General features: G+C 35.4%; 1 protein-coding gene across 5 annotated transcripts in view; it reads left to right on the top strand.

The window, feature by feature from the left end:
• Positions 1-24833, top strand: part of LOC112044215 (solute carrier family 12 member 4) — a 424075-nt gene that overhangs the window by 315519 nt on the left and 83723 nt on the right. The window lies entirely within an intron of this gene.

The following is a 24833-nucleotide window of genomic DNA, read 5'->3' as shown; positions in this document are numbered from 1 at the left end:
TAAAAAAGAATAGACCAACATATCTCCCGGAAAAATCCAAATTATGTAGGTATCTTTTATTAAATGCTATTTTATTTTTCATCATAGTCACCTTTTAGCAGTACACACTTAGAAAACCTTTTTTTCTAAACATAAACTTCCTTTTTGAAAAAAGTCTTCGTCCTGATTACTTAAAAAATCACTGCGTCATAATCATCAAATTTCTGAAGGTGCAAAAAGAGTTAAAAGTCGCTAACAGCGAGGTCCTGTGAATACGGTGGGTGCTCCATCAATTCAAAGCAAAGCAAACCAACCAAAGTTGCAATGGCTACCATTGAAGATGCTAATCTTCAATGGTAGCCATTGCAACTTTGATTTGCTTGTATCATGCGTAATAGTCGTGTATAATATTATGAACACTCGCTAAGAAAATCTTTACTTAATCAGCTATAAAATAAACAGTAACACGCCGATCGTATAGAATATTTTCTTCAACTTCCAGGCGTGAGTCGTCATTGGTGGAAGTTCTTCCTAGCTTAAACTCAACACACCAACGTTCAATTGTAAAATTGTAGAAAATAGAGCATTTACACACAATGATTCCCGCAAGTCTTGATTCATCGGCTCCGTATTGAAAATGTTCATGCAATTACCGCGCGGACTTCAATTTTTTTCATTTTCGCGAACACGTTCCGAAACGAATCAAACTTATTACACTATACTCAAAAAAAAAGATAATCGGAAACTTTCTGCTTTATTATTAGTTCAGATATCTGAATTATGCCTGCCAGTATTTATATGTTTTCTTACCAAGGAGTACAAATATCATTTTCATTAATGAACAGTGAACACTCCCCGTAATGTGTATACTTTTCTGAGTTCAAAAATATGAACAGAAGGCGGTCCTCATATTATGCACACTCAACTCCACCCAGCCCCTCGTCTATTTGTAACATAAATAATTATTATTTGATAAAATGTGACAGAAAGCTTCTAGCTTCAGTTTATCTATAGTCTTATCTTATCAATTACAAGCCAATGTTCCAAATGAAAAAAAAATATTCTACTAGTTTCTCTTTCATTTCGTTTCGTTACAAGCAAATTTAATAAAACATTTACAAAATTAATTCAGAAATGCAACATCAACTGGAACTTATTGACAGTTAACAATAGACAAAAGTTTGAAAAAAGCTCGTTTGTGTTGTGTTTTCGTGTAAATAATACACATATAAACACTTGAGAAAACACACTTATTTTGAAACCACAGACAGACACTTCAGTGTTATAATTTCGACAAAAGAAAATCGGAGTAAATTCTCAAAATTGTACTGCAAATATTGGAGTAACTGAGTTTAATACTTATAATATAGGTAGTAATGTATTCACAAACAAACAAAATAATTAAAACAAATAATGACTGATTTTTTTTATTAGTTTATATGTTTTTATTTGCGGGCGATTTCAGTCTCTACATTCATCAGCCAAACTCTATTATATTACATCATAGTATGGCATATAACGCGACATTTCTCATGTTTTAATGTCTATGGTCGGTTCAGATGGATACTAGTTCGTAGGTATTTGCAAAGGTACCTATAGTCGACGGCCTCCGTGGCGCAGTGGTATGCGCGGTGGATTTACAAAACGGAGGTCCTGGGATCGATCCCCGGCTGGGCAGATTGAGATTTTCTTAATTAGTCCAGGTCTGGTACCGCCAAGCGATTTAGCGTTCCGGTACGATGCCGTGTAGAAGCTAAAGGGGGTGTGGATTTTTATCCTCCTCCTAACAAGTTAGCCTGCTTCCATCTTAGACTGCATCATTACTTACCATCAGGTGAGATTGTAGTCAAGGGCTAACTTGTAAAGAATAAAAAAAAATATTGTGAAACGCGTACTTCTGGAGTACATGAAGATAGTAATTTCTGGCAGAAACGTTATCAGATGGCGCGATTAAAATCATGTGAACCGATACGAAACGCGGCCAATGTTTTGTTATTTGAACACCGCCCTGATGTGAGAATGATTATTTATTGATAATCCAAACAAAACAATAGGTATATTTTTATTGGAATCGGTCAAAGATAAGTAGAGCGACACAAAGTATATTTGGTACACTTTAGCGCTGCCTGTGGTCCAGTGGTTAGCCTACGTAGTTCAGTTAGTAGATCCATGAGTTCGACTCTCCTAGGCCGTGGTGTGAAATATTGACTTATTCTGTTTTTCTCTGAAATAGAGATGTGACAGTTATGTACAGCTTGGCAAGATCGTTGATGACACTTGTATGATATGCGGGCAACGAGGAGGGAAGGGTTGCGCGTGTGTGAAGTCTTGCGCGCGAAGCAGAGGCTGGAAGTGGGGTGCATCAGTTGTTGGCTTATCTGTCATCGCTACCCGCCTCCCGGCCCCCGTGGACCATTAGGAGTGTTATGAACGAATTTCCCAAGCTATATGTAGATATATAAATTAAGGATATGCTCTCCCTTATGCGATCATTACTTTCGGAATATTCGGGACCTTGCATGACATTGCGGGAATACCAACCAGTAGTTAATAAAATAATAATTATCAATATTTTTACGCTTAATTAATAAACAATTTGAAGAACTTATTGCGATATTTGGTTAATCCGTAATATCGCGTATAATGTTACGCTTATCTGCTAATCCAATACTATTAGGTACTTAACTTCAAGATAAGATTAATTTTAAAAATATTAATTTTATGAATGAACTGCCTGACATGCACTTACATAATCTTTATTATTCTTATAATTGCATGTTACATGTGATAATAGAAATTGTATTAATTAACAAAATAATACCTATTCTTAATATAAAACATAGATACTTACAAAATATTAAATTCAAATTTACTTAGAAGAAAATTTTTACGAAAAATAAGACCTGAACTTAGGGCCTGAGATATAAAAAGTACGTATTTATAAAATGAGAAAGGCCAAGATAACTAGGCCCTAATATTAATACGGTTGACCCTATAACTTTAAAGAACAAAGCATGTTGATAATTGCAAATACTTGAAAAAACTAATTTCCGTTTTTGAGATTTTTCTAAATAACTCACAGTCCTAATTGGTGCAAATCGCTTAAGCCGTAAAAAGTTCAACCCGACTTTGGACCGCATGAAATCATGATATTTTCTACTCTAAGTACGATAACGAGGAAGAAGTGCAAGAACATCAAAAATCTTTTACAATAACTCGACGTATTTGTACACACCAAGTTTGCACAACAGTATAAAACCAGTATAGTTTGATACTATTGTGCAAGTAGTAAGAAGTCGTATGATAAGCGAGTAAACAATTTTACTGTTTACTATTCTCGTCAACGTCTCGATCCTGGGGCTGGGCTGTTGGCATTGTCGGTTGCAAAATAACCGATAACGTTGTCGCTTATATATTGCAGTACAGAGAACTTAATAACAAAGATAGTAACTTTTTACTGACGCATTATAAATTACTAGTTAGTCATGTTTCATTACTTGATACAAAGAGTATTCGCTAAAATTATAACAGTCAATTTCATGTGAAATAAATATACGTTTTTGTCAAGTGCGGACTTTTAAGCTTACAAAATGACACTATCAGCAAGTGAAAGTCCTGAATGTGATTATGTGCCATTGACGATTACAGGTAGGTCAATCAGTCTTATATTTATAATACCTACCTACCTTATTAGCCAGATAGACGTCCACTGCTGGACATATGCCTCTTGCATGAACCTCCAAGCAACACGGTCTCGAACCGCCAGCATCCAGCGGCTCCCTGCAACCTGCTTGATATTCTCGGTCCACCTAGTGGAGTGTCGACCAACACTGCACTTTCCGGCGCGGGATCGCCATTCCAGCACCTTGGAACCCAAAGAGCCGATGGACGTTGGAGTCCCGATATTTATTAATACCAATAACTAATCTACTTTGTAAATTAACTGCTATTCGTTAATCTCGCTAAAATCTGAACGTCAGCCATTTTGAATGTATGTGGTTTTAAAATTTTTGAACGAACAAATTGAAAAGAAATTGGAATTTTTCATCAGAACATTCACATTCTCATAGTTTTAAGGTTAACCAAGTTCGTACCGGTAGTCACTTAAAGTCAGGTGGCATCGTATATCTTGTTAAGAAAAGAAACATTAAACAAAATATGAACTCTACTTATTTCTAAAAATCATACTTCAAATTTTTAAAAAATAGCTCTAACCACAGGTACGATAGCCGGTAGCCAATTATAGAGTTCCGACCGCGAAAGCTTCGAAAGGTAGCAGATTTCGAGGGTCCAGATCCTTAATTGGCCAAGCATAAAACGTATTCTTTTTATATTTATTACGGATATAGTAGTAGTAGATCATGTACTATATCATGATATTTCGTAACAAATATAAAAAAATACATTTTATGCTTGGCCAATTAGAACGCTTTAAGATTCGAAACTAACCTTCAAAACTTGAGTAGGTATATTAAAAAATTAGGAATAAATTATAATCTATATAGTCCTGAAGGGTCCAGTTATCTAAATATTATCTTAAGCGAAAGGTCATTCATCAAGAAAATATCGAAAACCACTTAACGTACAAAGATGAAATTTGGTAAGTGGTAGACGTCCGCTATGAACGGACTGACTGACTGGCTTAGGATAATAATGTACGTTCTCTCTAATTTGGCTGACGCTCTCCCGCGCGTCTCAATGACTCTGTATTTCTGCAACAATCACGATTAGATTTTACTGATAATAACCGGGATCAATGGCCTTACGTGCTCTCCGAGTGTGTGACACCACCAACCTTAGGGCTGAGAAATTTTACTGAGAATTTGTTATGAGCAAGAAAAGCTCAATATGACATAATCTGACCCAGAATGGACCTATTTATCCAAATCCATGGCCTAACCACTATAGGCATAAGCTAGTCCAGTAATCAACGAGGCACGAACAAAGACACTTTGATAGTGTATTACTAACTAACCATATTTGGCTCACCGTTAAGTATGAGTCTCCTCTCAGAAAGAGAGGGGTTAAGCTAATAGTCAACCACGCTGGTCCAATGCAGATTAGCAGACTTCACACAATAATAATATTATATTAAATAATAATTTAATAATATTATATTAAATTTATAAATATTTAATTTTTTTAACTGCACATAACTAAAAAGTACATGCCCCGGATCGGGTTAGAACCTACATCCTCTGAATCGAAAGCAGAAGTCATATCCACTGGGCTATCACAGCTGAGTCTAATTTTCACCTTGCAAAATTATTTCCTACCATTTAAAAATAAATAAGTAAATAGCAGTGCACTTAACCATTTTATTAACCGATGATTAAGATCTATTGTTCACCGCCTGTTTATCAGTCACATGCCCGGCGATAACCAGAGGATAACCTACTTATTCTTGTATAAATAAAAATCATTATTACCGAAACAAACAGTTTTTGTTGAAACTATAGTTCAGTTTCTTGTGCACTTGAAAACTATGAGGTTGTTGTCGGGCCAGGAACAAGATGGCGGTGCTTCTGAAGCGGCTCTTATGAGAGGTCAGTGACCTTCCAAAATATTACGAAACTATTTATAATCGAGTTTAATATAATAATAATCGATATCATCAATCAAAACAAATCTAGCTTTAAAACATAATAATTATGTCGAAGTTACAGAGAGAGTTGTTTACAAGAGATTGTAGCCAAGGACTAACAAGTAAAAAAATATTTAAAAAACCCCCTTTTTCAAAAGTCAATAGATTCCTTAATATAGCTCCACGGTGAAGGGGTCGAACTCATCATTGAGAGGTCGTAGTTCAATCCGTGCCCACTGGATTACTGTACTACCCACTTCTAACATAGACTTTTCCGACTATTTGGAAGGTCAACAGGAATATTAGTTATATTTAATGGAATGTTGACTTACTAGAGAACGCCTGCGACCTCGTCCGCGTGGACGTGGAAGGTTGAATTTTTAAAATCCAACCCTTAAAGTGGTGAAATAGGGGTTGAAATTTTACATTGATTTCCATATTATATTTCGTATTTTTTTATGATATCGAAAAAAATCACATAATATTTCGTATTTTTTTTGTAGTTTATGAACACTGTAACTCTAAAAATAAAGGACTTTTTTATACAAACTTTCACCTTTCACCTTGTTTTATTTTTATTTTTGGGTCAAAAGTACCCTATGTTTTGCTCCAAAGTCCCATTTTCTAATAAACCAAAATTTATTTTCAGCCGCTTAGCCGTGAAAAGGAACAGACAGACAGACTTACTTTCGCGTTTATATTATTAGGAAGTATAAAAGTTTACTAATAAGAATGACAAAAAATATTAAAAAAAAATTTAACCAACTAATAAGTCAATATTTCATTGAAATAGCTTCGTTTAGTTATAAGTTCTCGCGAACAAATAACATAAAATTTTTTACGCTCATGACTTCGTACGCACTTAGACCTCCTTAATCCGGCCCTCTTGCAAAATCTGTTCTTAGCGGACTTTACTATAAACTACCTCCCTCATTGTACGTCGAAGGTTTTCAAAAGTGATTCGCATTTATACAATACTCGTAGGTCCTTACATATGAAATTGGCGTAAATAATAGATCAAGATAAAATAAAAAGAATATTTTTCTATGCAAAAGATGTCATTTTTAGTACGATGAATCGTTATGCGTTTAAAAACCGCAAAAAATTATGTTGAGACCATTTGATTAAAAAGAATATTATAACATATTAATACCATTTGATTAAAAATATTATTTTGAAATTTATTTCACTTCAAAGCTTCACTAAAAATAATAATAATAATGTTGAGTCAACTGTTATTGTTCCGATAGTTGTTTCAGTCAGTGGTCTTATAGCGAAAACCTTCGACCAACATCATAAGAAGCTTTCACTTAACTGTTAGATCAAGAGTCGGATACAGAAGCCAGTGATTCTTGAGACGTATTGTGAGGAGGTTCCTCACTCGGCAACCCTGACCACCAGATGCTTAGGCACTCAAATGTCCCGCACCGGGAGGGTTTACTTTTTTATAAATTTTTGATATTGTTAAAAATTTAAATAAATAAATAATAAAACGTAGGCGTTCCTTTTAAGTGACTCGACTTATACTTGTTTGCTTAAGCCATAACTTAAATCAAACTCGACGATGGTTTAAATTAGAGCCGTAAATGAAAGTTCGGAGCCCGATCCATCACTCCATAGTTTAATCCAGATGTTGATGCTAAGTTTGAACACTTGAGTTTAATGAAATATCTGGGCGAGTACGTATTAAGCTATTATTATATTACCAATTCAGTTTTGATTTCATTTGAATATTCATTTCGCCACCTTTACGAGATATTAAATTTAATAAGGTAATAAACAAACATTTAATTATAATGTAAATTAGGAGTGAAGATATATGTTCGTCACGTTTGTATACTACTTATGTAAATAGCTCATTATTATATACTATCGTCCACCCTTAGACCTCTTTAATCCAGCCCCTAAAGTAGTATCGCTGTAAAAATGGAGTAACTTTTCCCGTTTTCCCAACATTTACCTTCACTGCTCTGCTCTTATTGATTGTAGCGTGTTGAAAATTGTACTATAACCTGCCCAGGAGAACGAAGAATTATTGTACCAAGTTTCGTTAAAATCGAACATACAGACAGACGAAAATTTTACTGATTGCATTTTTTGCATTAGTATCCACCACTAATCACTCCCTGATAGTAATTTTGGAAATATATTTCATTAACAGAATTGACCTCTCTACAGATTTATTACTAGTATAGATTTATTAAAATGAGCATATTTTAAGACTTCATCCACGTCAAGATTGTACATACTACACACATATACATATATGTACATACAAACAGATAGGTACCTACATGTATATTACTTACAGATTTTTATGAAGTCAGTTAAAAGAGTCGAGCAATTTTTCTCGAAGAATACGAGTACAATATAAAAGCTTTAGGTCACACACTGGGTCGATTACACTTTACGGATTTTTTATGATAGATTGTTCCTGGGCGCATTGTACAGACGCTTCATAAAAAAGTAGAAGGCGTGTGTAATGGGTGTTTTATAGCATATGGCACCCATCAACCCGCTTTAAAAAGTCCACGCGGGTATTGTCCTCGTAGGAAACAGCGGACAATACATAACACAAAGAACATTACCTAACAATGAGAAATTTTATCTTTTTGTTAAGAAAACTTTTTTTCTAAAGCGGATTTGATTGTGCTACCTATCGCTACCAAGTTTTCCGAGCTCAGTTTCTTAATAATTATCTTATTAAAAAAAGTTTATTATATGGTTCCTTAATTATACTATGGTTAGGTTTAATTTCAATATGTATTTTATAGAATAATAAATAATTAAATACTTGTTTCACTGTTCAGAATCTTTCTCTCGCGAACACGTGGAGGCTATTTATTTATTTATATCGCATTTTAAGGATTCCGTTGTCATCAAATGACCCTTATAATTTCGCCACTCTGTCTGTCAATCCACGATTTAGAACAGAGACTAAAAGCACCCCTAATACTATAAAGCAAAAGAGTTTGTTTTTTTGTTTGAACACGCTAATCTCAAGAACTATTGGTCCGATTTGAAAAAAATTTTCAGAGTTAGATAGCCCATTTATCGAGGACGGCTATAGCCTATAGGTTATTATATTAACCCCATATTCCCATGGGAACGGGAACCACGCGGGTGAAACCGCGCGATGTCAGCTAGTATATAGTTTATATAGAATCGGAATCTATAAGTAAGGTATGATGGTTTACCTAGAAACATGAAATTTGATAATAATTTTGTTTTATAGCACAAGATAACAAAAATCAGAAAATCTTTTTGTAGTTAGTTTCCAAAAAAAACTCATTTGCAGTTTTATAAGTCTAGTCTAGAACTATAAAAATGCTTTTTAATAAGTACTTAGCTATAAATTTGTGAGACGTATTTCAGTTGAAGTAGTATTTAAGTAGGCTGTACGTTTTTCAAGTTTTAACGAACCGCTGGAAAGGGATTATTTCTTGCGTAACTGTTTTCCAACTGTGAAATGGAATTCGCATCGTCGAAAAAAACTTGGATTGGAAGTTTTAGTGGAGATGCATTTAGAAACCATTGATTTAATTTTATATTTTTGCTACTTTACCTAACATCATAATTTTATAATACTGTAAAAAATAATACCTAGAACATACAGCCTTATCCTATTTGTATTTCACTTAACAATTAATGGCATCTTTATGAGGTGAATATTCAGACACCTCGTACCTACTAAGTGTTTTGTATCCACTATATCGCATAGCACAGATTCGGAATAAATACCCTTCCGACGTCTGTGTTTCCTACGTACACCACCTTCAAGGCAAGAGTGAGGTAATAATTATTATTATCTAGATAAACACGCTACAACTTAAGCCGTATTACTGTTTTCCACCAGGTGTGATTGTTTAAGCTCAAGCCTACATTTTCATCATAGCGTTAGAGATTCTGCTTGTTAAAAATTAAGTTATTGTCCTTACTGTCTTTAAACAGCATCATGAAATTAATATAAATATTAGTAATTAAATATGAATATTGATAATTTATTATAATTACTCATTATAATGAAATTTTTAGGACGATTTCCACAATTAACAAAAATGAATTCCCATTTAACTACATTGTAAAAGCGTGTGTTTCGAACATTGGTATTTTAATATTGGCTTTGTTAAATGGTACTTTTCAGTGGAAAAATTTCTCGAATGCTCGGGATTGGAAGATAAATATAAATCACAAAATAAAGCGTAGGCTCTATAGTTCGTAGACGAACTTATTATGAGTTACGTAGTTGACGTAGGGGGCTCGACGGGCCACTATATCAAAAGGTAGGTCGGATGCTTGTCCTATATAGCCTCTCGCTCTCCTCCGATACATGTGCATTCTCCGTTTCAGTTTAGCGTGACGTCACACTGTAACCCCACCGCGTGCCGTTGTATTGGTTCATTTGCGCACAGTGTAATATTTCGGTTATTAGTTCCATTGTTAAAATTATGGATACAGAACAACAATAATATTATCATACAGTGAATGGCCGAACGCCTAAAAATTCCAAGATTTAGTAAAAACCGCCACAATACGGTATGACAACCATAAGTTGTCGCCACAATACGGTATGACAACCATAAGTTGTCGCTAGTCTTAAGTTCTACACAAACAAATAGAGTTAAAGTGTTGTTAAACCTTTTGTAATTTAAACGTAACAGTTTTCTTTTAATGCTTATTATAGACGTATGCTACTTTTTCAAAAACATTTTATTTATTTATGTCTGTGTGTTTTTGTGTGTTCTGTGGGACATTCACTGGCATAGATAGCTGATGTTATAACGGATAACATAATGTATACTTTACGTCGTCGCCAACTTGTGATAGTACAGAATGCGAAGAGTTGTCTATCGCTATGTCGTGGCCAGCTTGTGATAGTGCAGAATGAGAAGCGTTGTCTATCGCTATGTCGTGGCCAGCTTGTGATAGTGCAGAATGCGAAGCGTTGTCTATCGTTATGTCGTCGCCAACTTGTGATAGTGCAAAATGAGAAGCGCTGTTTATCGATATGTCGTCGCTAGCTTGTGATAGTGCAGAATGAGATGCGTTGTCAATCGTTATGTCGTCGTCGGGAAATTTTTGGGCGTCTTTTACAGATGGCGTTGGGGTCGGGAGTAAAGAGATGTTTAAGTCCGATGGGACGGCATAACGACACCGAATTGGGATAGCTAAAGATCGATGGATTTAAGTGCTGTTAAGGTAACACCAGTCTACTGTTGAGATAAAAATCCAATAACTAATGTTTTTGTAATGTAAATAGAAACATGAATATTTTTTTATATTAAAAACATAAATTAAAAAAAGAGTAATTGGGCTTAAATGAAACGCTCCAATGGTTTGCTGGGTCTAATTGAATCGGGCCGGGCTGTAAAACGGCGCTTTATCAACATAATTACATTGTTGCGTACCGTGCTGCTAAATTAAAAATATTTGCAATAAAGTCTACGTCGGTGTTGTTAAAAGTCTGCCTGAAATACGCGTAATTTTTTAATGAAAGTTTGGACAATAAGATAGCTACCTACATAGAACAAAAGTCGATCGCTAGGTTAGCTAACTAGTCTCGATAAAAAAAATTATTGAGGTTTTTCTTTTAAGACAATTCTTAATGGCATCAAGCCAAGCTCAAGGCTGAAGTTGGAAAAGTCATAATTGTTCTACCGTTCTAACCTACCCGCCAATTTATTGGATCATGTGGTGAGATCCAAATCGCTTCTCCTACACGGAAGGAGGCCTAATAGTTTGTATACTAAGAACAAATATCTGGACTGCCATATTTGAAATACGTATCTAACCAGACACTGTTACGCTTGTAGCCAGCACCATTTTGTATACAAGCTCCTTACGAGGTTTTGCTTTTAAATGGCACAGTAAGTAGCACCATTACTAAGTATGCTGTTCTCGTACGAAGTGCTCATTGTAATTTGCAAGCTCCATAATTAGCCAATTTAAAAATTGGTCATATTTTAAAAAGATATGGCAAATATTTTTTTTTAAGAAGTTTATTTTTAGGGTTCAACTTTACATAACAACTTAAAAAACGTAATTGGAAATCGAAAATTGCATACTAATTCCGTTGTTAATTAAAAATATAAAGTTGTCAGTACGATAACTCAGAGTCTGTTTAAACTAGAAAGACGAGATTTGGTAAGGGTATGTATGAAGAGGTAAAAAGAAAATTTGAAAATTGAAATTTTTGGGGCTCACATGCAAAGTGAGGATGAATTTTTTATCGTCTATCCTACAGTGTTGGGTATCGTTATCGGTAACTTTGTGCATTCATAAGGGATTAAAGTGCTAACTTAATCTACAGAACCCTGCACTTCGCGTGGCCCAACACGCACTTGGACAGTTTTTGAAATGAGATTTTTATTAACGAGGTCATATTGTGGAAATCGTTACATTAGCTATTCCAGAAAAATGTTCTAAGCTTTCTATTCGTTTATTGTTATTGTAGTATGCCTTCAAATTAGCTATATAGTATGTCCCGGTGACTCATTTGTCAACGCTTTTGTTATTGTACACCACGTGCCTCGGAGAGTACTTGCGTAAGGCCGTCGATCTTACGCCTTATCACTTTCCGCTCGCGTCAACCTGTCCAACAAATTACTTATTCATGTAGGAGTAAAGAGTGCAATTGTGCCTACGCACACATTTTTGCACTATAACGTCTCCTGCGTAGATGACTTATCTCAAAATGAGATCCGTTGATTAAACAAAAGTTAAAAAGATACTCTTTCAGTTTAAATTTGGAATAAAATTTTGGTATTCATCTGGCATCTACGGCCGTGAATCAGGCCATGATAGGTATAATCTTTTGTGAAAAAATCGCGTGTGACTGTGTCGGGTCGCACGTAGGCTTAACGTGAAACGCGTACCTAATGTAGTACAGAGACCATTTTAATACCACATATTACCTTTCCTGCTTTTCTGTCTTTTTGACCAACGACGCAAAAAGGGGGGTATTATAAATTTGATTTATGTGTCTGTCAGTCTATCTGCGGTACCAAAGCTCCCGAATAGATGAAGCGATTACAATTTAGTTTATTTTTGTATTAAATATGTTTATACATGTTTGATGAAAATCGGTTGAGCCGTTTAAAAGTTGTGGGGGGTGTTAGTTGGGAAGAATAACCGAATGTCTGCAAATATACTCGAGTGGGGTCTCAAATGAAAGTGCACTGAAAGAGAATATTGATGACTTGATCGAGAGTGTATTAGTAATTTCATGACCTTCGGGGGTTTCTGAAAATTTTCAATATTATATTATTTGTGATTATTTTTTTCACCTTAATTGTCTTTATTAGGTATTAGCGGACGACTGCTTCATTCTTAATAATGATTGGCTACGAAGTCACAACTAACTACTCGATGCCTCCGTTTTTTGTTATTTATCCATAGAGTTAAACAAGGGGTTGGCAAAGTTATCGCAATTTCTCCTACCCAGGTGTACGGAGTCTACAGCAAATATCATCATTAATGTCAGCCTATTTTTACAGCCTACAGGGCCAGGCTTACAGGATAGGGGATATGGAGCTTTAACCCACCACACTATCCTAATGCAGATAGGCGGATAGCAAGTATACTATCAGAAAAAAAAACCAATACCCGTTACAAAAACAACTTTGCCAAATTGGTACAAAAAAGAAGGGCCTTATCCGCCATACTAACTAATTTACATTCAAAAGAAGAAAATACAAACACCCTTTACCAGAAAGCGTTTCATACCCTACTCAAAGTGTAAAGAAACTTCGTACTAGTTAACTCTGGCTGGATCCCAGGCCGTTAACTACTTAAAAGTACAAAACAAATCCCTTTTATGTGGGAAACTAGGTTATAACGGTTTTTTAATAAAAGTTTTCAAGCTTTGATGTTACGTCATCGGGCTTCATTACTTTATTGAATTAGTTTACTTCATTGCACATATCTATACAATGTTTTCTCATCGTAGTTACATAGTCTACAATGAAGTCGCTTCCGATACTTGTATATGTTCGTTTAGATCTTTTAAACTACGGATTTATATTCTGTCTGCAATAGATAGAGTGATTCTAGAAGAATGTTTATATGTATAAAGAGGTCATGTATTTTGTAACACAGAAAACAACCCTTAGCTAAGACCATTTTTGTTTGATTTAGTTTGATTTAGAAGTATGTTTTTCGAAGGCTTGCCATGGAAAATATAAATTTACCTTTTATACTTGGACGCTTGAGGTAATTGATCAAAAACTCATCAAAAAGTCCATGTACTGATGGCATATACCTACTCGTATTTATCTTTTAAATCATAAATCATAAATCATTTATTACCAGAATGTGGTCATATACAGATATTGTTACATTTTAATGTTCAACGTGCAAGTACATTATCATAATTTTTATTACTAATATTAGAACTGTCAATCATTTATAATGTCATTTCATAAATTAAAGTCATATAACAAACATAATAAAATAAAATTAAACGAAAGTAATATTGTCAAAACATTAAGTATACATTTACATGTTATTAATATAAAATAATTTGTCATTAAGGAACTCATATAAATCTCAAACTCAAAATAATTTGAACTCAAATAATTTGTCATTTAGGGATTTTACTATACACACTCTTTCTTTCATTTCATTTTTAAAAAATGGTCACCTTGAAAGTTTACACCGATTATCTCGTAGGTGACGTCGCGTACATTTTATACTTTACAAGTGGCTACTACCTTACGGCGACTATAACTTTACAAAATGGCGCGGTACCCCCTCCCTGTTTACAAATTAACGAACAACGTACAAACAAAGCATGCAGGTCGAGGCAAAGCTACCAAGCGCAATTTCCTTGTACCTAAACTCACAATAGTAAAATGTATTCTTAGTAATACTACCGTACTATAGAACCAACTCCTAACATTAATTTTCTTCCTGCTACTATAAGTACGAGCTGTAATAGCCCAGTGGATATGACCTCTGCCTTCAATTTGGAGGGCGCAGGTTCAAATCCCCAGCGGGAACCACTCGAACAAGGTTGGCGAGAGATAGAGATACATGGAGAAGGATGGAGGAGGCCTATGCCAAAAAATGGGCGTTCCAATAATTAACTGACATAAAGAACTGACATAATATTAACAATGACGAAGAATTTTTCTGACAAAATATTTATTAACATTTAAAATTGAAATTGACATGTTTAAAATTATTATCAAACTTATAATGTACAAATTGAAATTGACATGTTTAAAAATTAATACTAAATTTATTATGTATAATGTTTTGCAATTACTTTTATATTATTGGAAATAAAGGCTTTATTTATTTTTTATTTTTATTAGGTTCAAATCCGGTCCAAAGCATGTACCTACCTCCAACTTCTCAGTTATGTGCATATTAAGAAATTAAATATCACGTGTCTCAAACGAAGACAAAACATCGTAAGGAAACCTGCATACTTATTATATTAATTATGTACGTGTGTGAAGTCTGCCAATTCGCATTAGGCCAGCGTGGTGGACTATAGGTAAATACTACCTTGTAGATACTCGTATACTTAATAGTAATAAATTGATTAACAAATTAAAGAGACATTATCTTCGTCGATACCCTTATATAAGGAAAACAAATGGGCAACCTAATAAACGTTAATGTAGGTAAGTCGTAAAGTAGGTCGTAAATTTATATTTTGCCGACTAACTACGTTATAAGATAGATCGGAATTCTCAAGAGAGGAAGTTCTGACGAATGCTGGTGTGACGCACTAAAGGTTACGGACTACGAATAGTACGAGTAAACAGCTACGCGAAAAAGTAACAATTATTTAGAGTTACGTTTCAATATTACGATTACAGATACGCGTCTACAAAATCACCACAAAAAGTGATCCGAATTTGCTACTAACACTTGCAGGTTTTTACACTTCCTGAACACAACTCGACATTGTAGACAATATTTAGGTGTTATTTGTTTTCGTATAGACTATAATCTAGTAAGACTATACGTCTAAATGAAATTAAGACAATTAGCCACTTTTGTCCGCCTCAGTTTCGACGAGCGTTAGTGACATATCTATAGTATAAAAGCTTTAATCAAAGTCATAAAAATCGTAGTAAATGAGAATTGTGTTCTTTGCTCGTATTAAGTCCCAATCAGTGGCGTAACGCGTTCAAATCAAGGTGTGAGAAAAAACGTATCTGCGCGGCCTCTTTTAAACTGGCGAAAAAGTAGATTCTCATCATCATCTATTATTATAAAGTGGTAAATATTGTGGTGTAGTAAGGGACTCGCGTGGTCGCGTGGTGGGGTATTATCATATTATTATGAATACGAAAGTGTGTTTGTTACTCGTATGTACTCCAAATTTTCGAGAGACGAAGTTGTAACGTGTGCTGGTGTGACGCACTAAAAGTTACGGAATATCGTTCGTACGAGTAAACAGCAACGCGACAAAGTAACGTTATTTAGAGTTACGTTTCAATATTGCGACTCAGAATGTAGTGTAATAAAATTATTTAATTTTTTGAAACATTTACAAAAGCAATGATAGGTTTTCAAATACACTTTCCAAAAAAAATCACAATATCAATATACTAAAATAAACATTACTTGCATGATAAAATAATAAAAGCCTAAAAATAATAAACTAGTTTTTATTGGTTTTAGTACTTAAGTAGTAGTAGAGCCTTTTAGGGAAGTACTACCACTACGCTTATTTCTTTCGTCTAGCAGCATTGCTGTGAAAAAGCAATCTGAAAGGCGTTGTCTTTGCCTTAGATTCATGGACACAGTACGGTGCTTTAAAACGTGTTCTTTGCATGCCCTGTGAAGTGTTGATGTGTTTATTGGCAAAATATTTCCACTTACCATCAGCTGAACCTGCTTGGTACGTCAATTATTACTATGTAAAAAATAAAAAAAGACTTTAAAATAGCCATTGTTTGGTAGATTTCTACTTACCGTAAGGAGGGTCATCGGCTTGGAACGTCTATTATTACTATGTTAAAATAAAAAAAGACTAAAGTAGTCATTGTTCAAATACTGACACGTAGAACCATCATTATTTATGTCGCAGTGTTGGCTAACGAAACATGACCTTTAGCGTTACTTATGTAGGTATCCCGGGGGGAAAATACGAGTAATATTAATAATTTCATACGCTGCTTTCAAGGTTTTTATCAACACAAATATTCGTAGTAGGTATATGTTGTGTTTGAGCCCTATATTATTAATATGGGGGTCGTGACCCTTATTAATAAACAGATCATAAACTGATCAATAATTCAGACCTTTATTAGATGTTTATTTATATTACACAGTTAAGAATAGTTTCATATTTTGTCCCAGGACCTATAATCATATTTATTCATGTTATAAAACAAAATCCTCTGCTTCTGAGTGTCTGTTAGTCCGCGAAAAACTTAAAATCTTTAGAATGGATTCTAATGCTGTTTTCACCAATCTGTAGAGTGACTTACGAGGAAGCGAAGATAGATGTACACTTTGTTTAAGTTGGGTGTTAATTCTTTTCTTAAAAAAAAAACAATATTTGCCATATTTTTTTTTATAATATGACCAATATTCCCATTCTCCTCCAACTAGTCGGGAAAGACTGTGCTAGGAGTGGGTACTACAATAGACGGGGCGGGGATCGAACCACCACCCCTCGGTGACGAGTCCGTCCGCTCTTAGCGTTAAGTTATCAAGGCTTCTGGAAGCTTTCAGCAAAAACGCTGCCTAACGCCTTCGAGATGTACAACAAAACAATGCATGGTCCAATATACCTTTTATCAATCTACAAAAAGTTCGCCATGGCATCTATCCTTTAAGGACTACTTACTTATATCCAAATGCTCCAAAAATTGGTTACATGCAACTAAAGCTTACACCGATTTTCTCGTGGGGAGAGCCGTAGGCGTCCATGAGTTATAACTATTTGTGGCTTCCTTAATAAGGCTTCAGCGTAATCTACGTATTTTATAAACATTACTGTCATCAACCTCATTTCAATGACCCGCTGCAGAATTAGAGAGTAATAGAGCTACTTCTCCTAATCGAAGATGGTATTTGAATGTGCCAAGACGTGTCTAAGTATCGATTTTATTCACCTGTAATTTATTTTACAGCGATACAGCGTAGGGTAAACCGCTTGATGGCTGGGTTGCGATAGTTTATGAAATGTTCGAAGCCGTGAAAGGCTATTACCTCTGCGTCCGATTCCGGAGAGTGTGGTTTCGAATCCGGTCCAGAGATGCACCTCAAATTTTTCAGTTGTGTGCATTTTAAGAAATCAAAAATTTTCTTGATTCTCTGCGTGTGTTAAGTCTGCCAATCCGCATTGGGCCACCGTGGTGGACTATTGGCCTAACCCCTCTCATTCTGAGAGGAGACTCGAGCTCTGCAGTGAGCCGAATATGGGTTGATAATGATGATGATTATGATGATGAAATGTTCCCGTCGCTCAGTCGACAATCAATGTCGATCAAGCGACATGTCCGAACATCGTGGGGCTTTAGTAGGTTGAAGTCCCACATAACCTTATTGGCTCCCTGTGAAGAGAAGGTATACATGAGGACTAAAAAAAAGGGTAAAGTACTTGGTAACGTAACGCGTTACGGCGCCACTCTGTCAGGCTTCCCTTTCTCCCACACCATACGGCAGCAGGCTTAAGCTATGACTTCTGTCGAGCGTCTCGAGACGCACAGTCACATGTTTTTTATTCCTATACTTAGTCTTCTTTTCTTGCCTTAATGTCTTTCTTAGTAATCAGCATTAATATATTATATGTATAAGAAAACAGTTATTAGAATATTATTAATAAGAGAACAATTGCTGCGAGTAAAAAATGCACTCACACACGTGCATCGGAAGCATCGTGACGTCACGGCGAAACGGGACGGTTGATACAATTATCTAGTGGAAAGAAAGAGATGAAATATAGGCCAAGCGACCTACCTCGCACAGTGCTCGTCACCTACGTCAACTGCGAACTCATAATAAGGTCGCCCGCAAAAAGACAGAACCTTCAAAGTTTTTTAAGAACCCATCAGCATAATTGAATTCGCGATGCAACCCGCAACCCGTATTGGACCAGCGTGATGGGTCTAAGCTCTATATATACTTTCATATAGGAAAGGGGTTCTTATAAGAAATAAGCCCCGGTCCCATAGTGGGGAATTAAAATAGGCTGATTATGATAATGGCGACCCAAATATTTTGACGATTTTAAAGAAGACTTGTTAACTTAGCTAGGTTTAGGTAATCTATTTGAAAAAGTACATTGTGGTTTCCTTAGGTAATCATCATCATCATCATTTTTAGCCGATGGATGTCTATTGGTGTACATAGGCCTTTTGTAAGGACTTATACTAATAATACAGTAATCTTTGGAACAATCTAAGATAAATAAATGGTGGGGTAGGAGAGTAAAAAATTATTTATGCAAAAAAAATCATTAAAATCGGTCGAGCCGTTTCGGAGGAGTACGACCACCACGTGACGCGAGATATTTAGATAGTAAAACTATAAACAAAGCTGTATATTATATTTATCTACAATCAGCTTATCATTAGGAAAATTGATGTATTATAATGCGATCATATCTAAATCCTTAATCTCAAAACAATATCTGAGAGTATTAGACTTATCCACGAGTTTCAAATATCTTGATGCAACGGTAAAAACATAATATTATTTATCAGTGGCATTTTACTAGCGTCATTGCACTAAAAACTAAAAAAATGCTATGCCTACGTATATAGCATAGATAATACACTATATACGTATATAGCAACATATACAGGTATATATATACGAGTATGACAGATTAAAAAGAAAGAAAATACATGACATAATTTGCATGCTGGCAGCTATACGCAATTTTGCCAGTCGAAGGCGTGTTATAGGTATAGTACCTACCTATATTGCCAAAAAAAATTAATAAAAAAAATACAACCGACTTCAAAATTATAACAATGTTTTTACTAAAATAAAAAGTGAAAAATAACATCGTATGTGCTACCTTCTCAATTTGCTCAGTGCGATCAGTTTGAAGGCGGTACCAAGATAGTGCTGTGTTAATTAAAGCCGTTTCTGAAAGAACTGTCTGAAAATCCTAAATCTTTATGATTTATACGGCTTGTATTAATAGAGGTTGAGCCAATAGTCCACCACGCTGGCCCAACGCGGATTGGCAGACTTCACACACGCAGAGAATTAAGAAAATTCACCGGAATGCAGGTTTCCTCACGATGTTTTTCCTTCACTGTTTGAGACACGTGAAATTTATTTTTTTTAAGTGCACATAACTGTAAAATTGAAGGTGCATGCCCCGCATCCGAAACCTTGCCCTCCGAAATCAGAGATAGAGGTCAAATCCACTGGGCTACCACGGCTCTAAAAAAAATACCTTACATTTATTCGAGTGTCTGGTTTCAATAACAAATACGGTTTATAAATAAAAATTCAAACACGCGGTGAACAAAGACCTTTGTTGGAACCACTGTGAGGCTTCGCTCTTTATTTCACGAGAACGTTATTTTTAAACAATTAGAATCCTGAAAAAACAAATAAACTGCCTAACGACCCCCTTTGTTTTCGAGTGGACAATTAATTAAGGCTCGACGCGAAGGCTTTTGATGAAAAAGTACTTGTCAATCCGGCAGATTTTATTAATAACGTGGAAATATTTACTCGTGCTAATATCAACAGAGCAATAACGACATTTGTTAGTCCAATATTCCGACGTTTTAATCAATACGTTTTTTTATATGTTATTGGAGGCCTATTGGTGCAGGGGTAGTGAACTTGTAAGCCTTCTGTAGCCATGGGTTCGGTTCCCATATTATTGGAAAGTAACTTATGTGATAATAATGTATATCTATGTTTTCCATTGTTAGGGTGTATACATACTCTATATATTTTACTAGTTGACGCTGCGCGGTTTCACCCGCATGATTACCGTTCCCGTTGGAATACGGGGATAGCCTTCCTTGATAAATGAGCTACCTAACACAGAAAGAATTTCCCAAATGGGACCAGTGGTTCCTGAGATTAGCGCGTTCAAACAAACAAACTCATCAGATTTATAATATTAGTATACATAAGTATTGTTGTGCATATTATTGGTGTACAGTATAATGCATATTATATCTTAGTACCCATACCGCAAGGTACGCTTACTTAGGGGCTAGATATTTGTATAAATATATGTGTGTGTTTAGCTATCGATGTGTGTGTTGTTATCCTAATATAATATTGATTATGTAGTAAGACGAACTACGTCTTATGAAGTATAAGTATGTTTACAAGATTCTGATTATTAAGTAAATAATGTTAATTGCTTATAGAGACTACAATAGTCCGTTACCACCTGAAACTTGAACGTGTATTTTATAGATACAATAAATATTCACAAAAGAATGCACTGCTTACCCTGATTACTCATTATGAACCTGGGTGTAGGTTTAAGGGATCCTTTTAGAATGCATTCCCCTGCCCGACATTTTCTCCATACCCACACTAAACAATATATAATAATCAATTACGGGTACGGTACAAAACATTATTGCACAAAATCACGATCACCACAAAACAACGTAAGAACGTTGCTCAATAAAGAACTGAGGACCTAGTGGCAGTTTGATACTGTGACGATCGCGTTAACGTAAACGCGAACTTCTAAGGAATTGAAACAGCGCCATCTAGTGGCACTACTGCACAACTGTTTTCCATATAAATTCGCGTTTACGTTAACGCGATGGTAACAATATGAAAATATTGAAAACTCCCACTAGGCACACTGAACCAAGTCACCAAACACCTAGTGTAAAAAAACTGCCCGCAGTTAAACCTATCGTGTCAGGTCTTCTAATTAAAACGTTAGCGTTCTATGTTCTGTGGTCTGTAGCTGTAACATTTAATAGGGCCTTAAATTAGCCTATTAAACTCTACCACTAACAAGATTTTTAAATTGAATTTAAAATGCGAATGAAATGATACAACCGGCGACTTCAACGCTATATTTCTGTTGATAAGGCGGTATCGTTACTGTTTAATGTAAAATTATAAGGGGAGCCGCGTGCTCAACAATGAATAACACTGAGATGAGGCTATTTATCTCAGCCCTACCGTCGGCCTCGCTCTATTTTCTCGAATCATTATTCTTATTATGGGCTTGACGAAAATTTCTCTCTGTTTTCTTAGAAAAATCGACGTTCGCCTCATTTGTAGGTAGGTAGGTACAGCAAAAATCGCTCGCTGGATTCTCATCTAAATTATTTATCGGAACCAGCACCGAGCGTCCGTTGAATACAAATCACAAAGGATGATAAAATGTTACGTAAATGAAAATGTGGAAAACCTTTTTTTCCCATATTACCATTCCGCCAAAAGGCAGGGGTTTGCATTTCCTTTGCTTACGACGTAGCAGATGAGCTGATTTGAATGAAGTTCGATTCAGATTCGTACTACCCCGTATAAATATCTTGGATTCTTTTCATTTCGAAATGATGATCCGAAACTTCACTTGAAAGAAAGTATCAAGACCTTTCTTTTTCTTTTTTATGAACACTTGAATCTGACTCAATGACTAATCCATTGACTTTGAATCGAATGCTTACCAGACCTTTTACAATGTGTACCTACGTTCATCTTTGTTATAAAACTCAAACTATAATAATTTTTCACTTGCACTTGCAATTAATTATTTAGAAATAATGTTAATTAATTGAATATATAAAGAATCATAATGACATTATACATTATTCACGCGCAAATGTATTTGTATTTTAATAGTACATTATAATATAAGAGCGGTAAGTTGAAAATTACAGCTGAGGAAATATTGCCAAGCCCGAGCCGAAGGCGAGTAAGCAGAGGCTGTAATTACCAAAGCGCACGTATGTCTTACGACGTTACATTACGATATTAAAATTGGTGAAATAAACAATACATTACGAGCAAATGTGTTATAAAGCATTTTACTATACATTTATTGTTACACACAGCACATTTAATAATATGTCACTACTGAAAATGTCCGCGGAATACATAGGTTGGTGATACCAGCAATTAAAATTGATTAGTCACTCTATTATGCTCGTATGCCACTCGTTAACTCACGCCCATTACGGTATTTAAGTCGAGTAATCCAAATCGCGTTTGCAAACATTTACCTACGCACAACGTATACACTGTCCTATTACTCGTACCTTCGCTCGGCTCTCGTCTGACCCCGTGCATATTTCATGGGCACCTCGCTTAAACAGAATATTTAACTCTAGCTTTATACAGGCAACATTTTATAACTCAACTAACTGACCGGGTGAACTTTGTACCAACAAATAAAATGAACGTTCGCATACAAAATTACTGTTGTCGGTTTTTCGTTTGCTCCGATGGTGTTTGCATTTTTTTTGTTTATCGTCATTATTAGTTATTTTTTTTTAATTTTTAACAATGTTAAAAAAATAAATTTTTAATAGCTATCTATTAAAAATTTATAAAAAAAATCATCCCTCGCGCTGCGGGACATTTGAGTGCCCAAGCAACCGGTGGTCAGGGCTCCAGAGTTAAGAACCTCCTCACAATACGCGCCGTCTCAAGAATCACTGCCTTTTGTATACAACCCTTGGATCCAACAGTTAAGCGGAAGCTTCTTCAGGTGTTGGTCAAAGCTTTTCGCTATAAGACCATTCACTGAAGAAACTATCGGAACAATAATAGTAGACTCAACATTCCACATGACGGTAATCTCGTGAGCAAAGTCCAAGTATCGTCAGTATTAGTATTATTAGGAGAGAAGGTATGAAGGAATGGGAAGTAAAAAAAGACTTGCGACGTTAGTGGCAGGCTTTATGACAGGGAAACCAGCGTTTAGAAGGTAGGAGGAGTTTTTAGCCGATAAGAAAAACAAAACAAAAAAAGAGGAGAGAGGGTAAGCTTAGACCCATGTTGCTGGCGAGCTAAGGTGATAATGTTGTTTGCTCCTAACTCTCCATTCAGGGACATGCCAATACCCAATACGCTACAAATGAAGTAGGTACCTACCATAACATGTGGCACGTATTCTATCTTGGGCCTCCATCCATGGGCATCCTTCTCAATCTTTATGAACCTAGCTTACCACTTGTTCGTATACTAAGAGAAATCTGTGGCATTGAAATAATATCCGCATCTTAGATCGGTTTAATTATGTAACCCTGATTACTGTGTCCCGATCTTTCTTAATGTTATTATCGGTGATATAGAGCTTGCTACAGTTAATTAACAAGTATAGGGCAAAACATTGCAAGGCCTGTAACGTGGTAAAATAGCCTCTAAGCAACTGTTCAGGTTTACCACTTAACGTCTGTTGGGTCTTGTGTTTTTTTAATACTTATTACCAAGAAATGCATATATCGCTTAGATAAAATATGCCAAATTTGGGTATGACCTATTTGTACCGAGCAATATTAAATGATTCCGTTGGTTAACCGACGTTGACCCAGATCGGTAACTGGGTACAGGGAACGATCGCTTTGGGATTTCATATTCATATTTATTTTATCAATAGGTGGTATATACTTTAAATAAAATATTCTTGATACTCTGTTTCGTGTTATCCAACACACGATACAAACGGTACGATGTCGTGTAGAAACCGAAAGGGGTGTGGATTTTTATCCTACTTCCTAACAAGTTAGCCCGCTACCATCTTATATTGCATCATCACTTACAATCAACTGAGATTGTAGTCAAAGGCTAACTTGTAAAGAATATAAAAAAGACATTGGAAGTATGACAATGATTTTAGTAGTATCAGAGGTTTTTGTGACTGAGCTCATTCATGGAAGTATTTCCGCCATCATTATTACGGCAGTAATGCTCTGATTCCCGGTGTAATTAGCCCATGAGGCTAAGCACGTCTATACTTCCAGGTTGATAGACAAACGGCGTTGAATTGTAGGTTATATTCATTGCATGCCCTTTAAGTGTTGATCGGTTTATAAGCAATGGTTTTCCTCTTACGATCAGGTGGGTCATCTGCTTATTCCTCCATTATCTACATAAAAAATATTTTTTTTATTCTTTACAAGGTAGCTCTTGATTCTAGTTAGGTTTGCATCTATTATCTAGTTATAGTATCTATTAATTAGTTAGGAGTAGGATCAAAAACCACACTTCTTTCGATTTCTACACGACATCGTACCGGAACGCAAAATCGTATCGCATACTTTTAATATATACTTGAAAAAATCGTCAAATACCCAATTACACCATTTGTAAGTACTTACTAAATATCTGAAGAATTTAG

This window comes from Bicyclus anynana, chromosome 1 (assembly GCF_947172395.1).
Source record: "Bicyclus anynana chromosome 1, ilBicAnyn1.1, whole genome shotgun sequence".
Lineage (NCBI taxonomy): Eukaryota > Metazoa > Arthropoda > Insecta > Lepidoptera > Nymphalidae > Bicyclus > Bicyclus anynana.
This window is presented reverse-complemented; position numbering and strand designations above follow the sequence as displayed.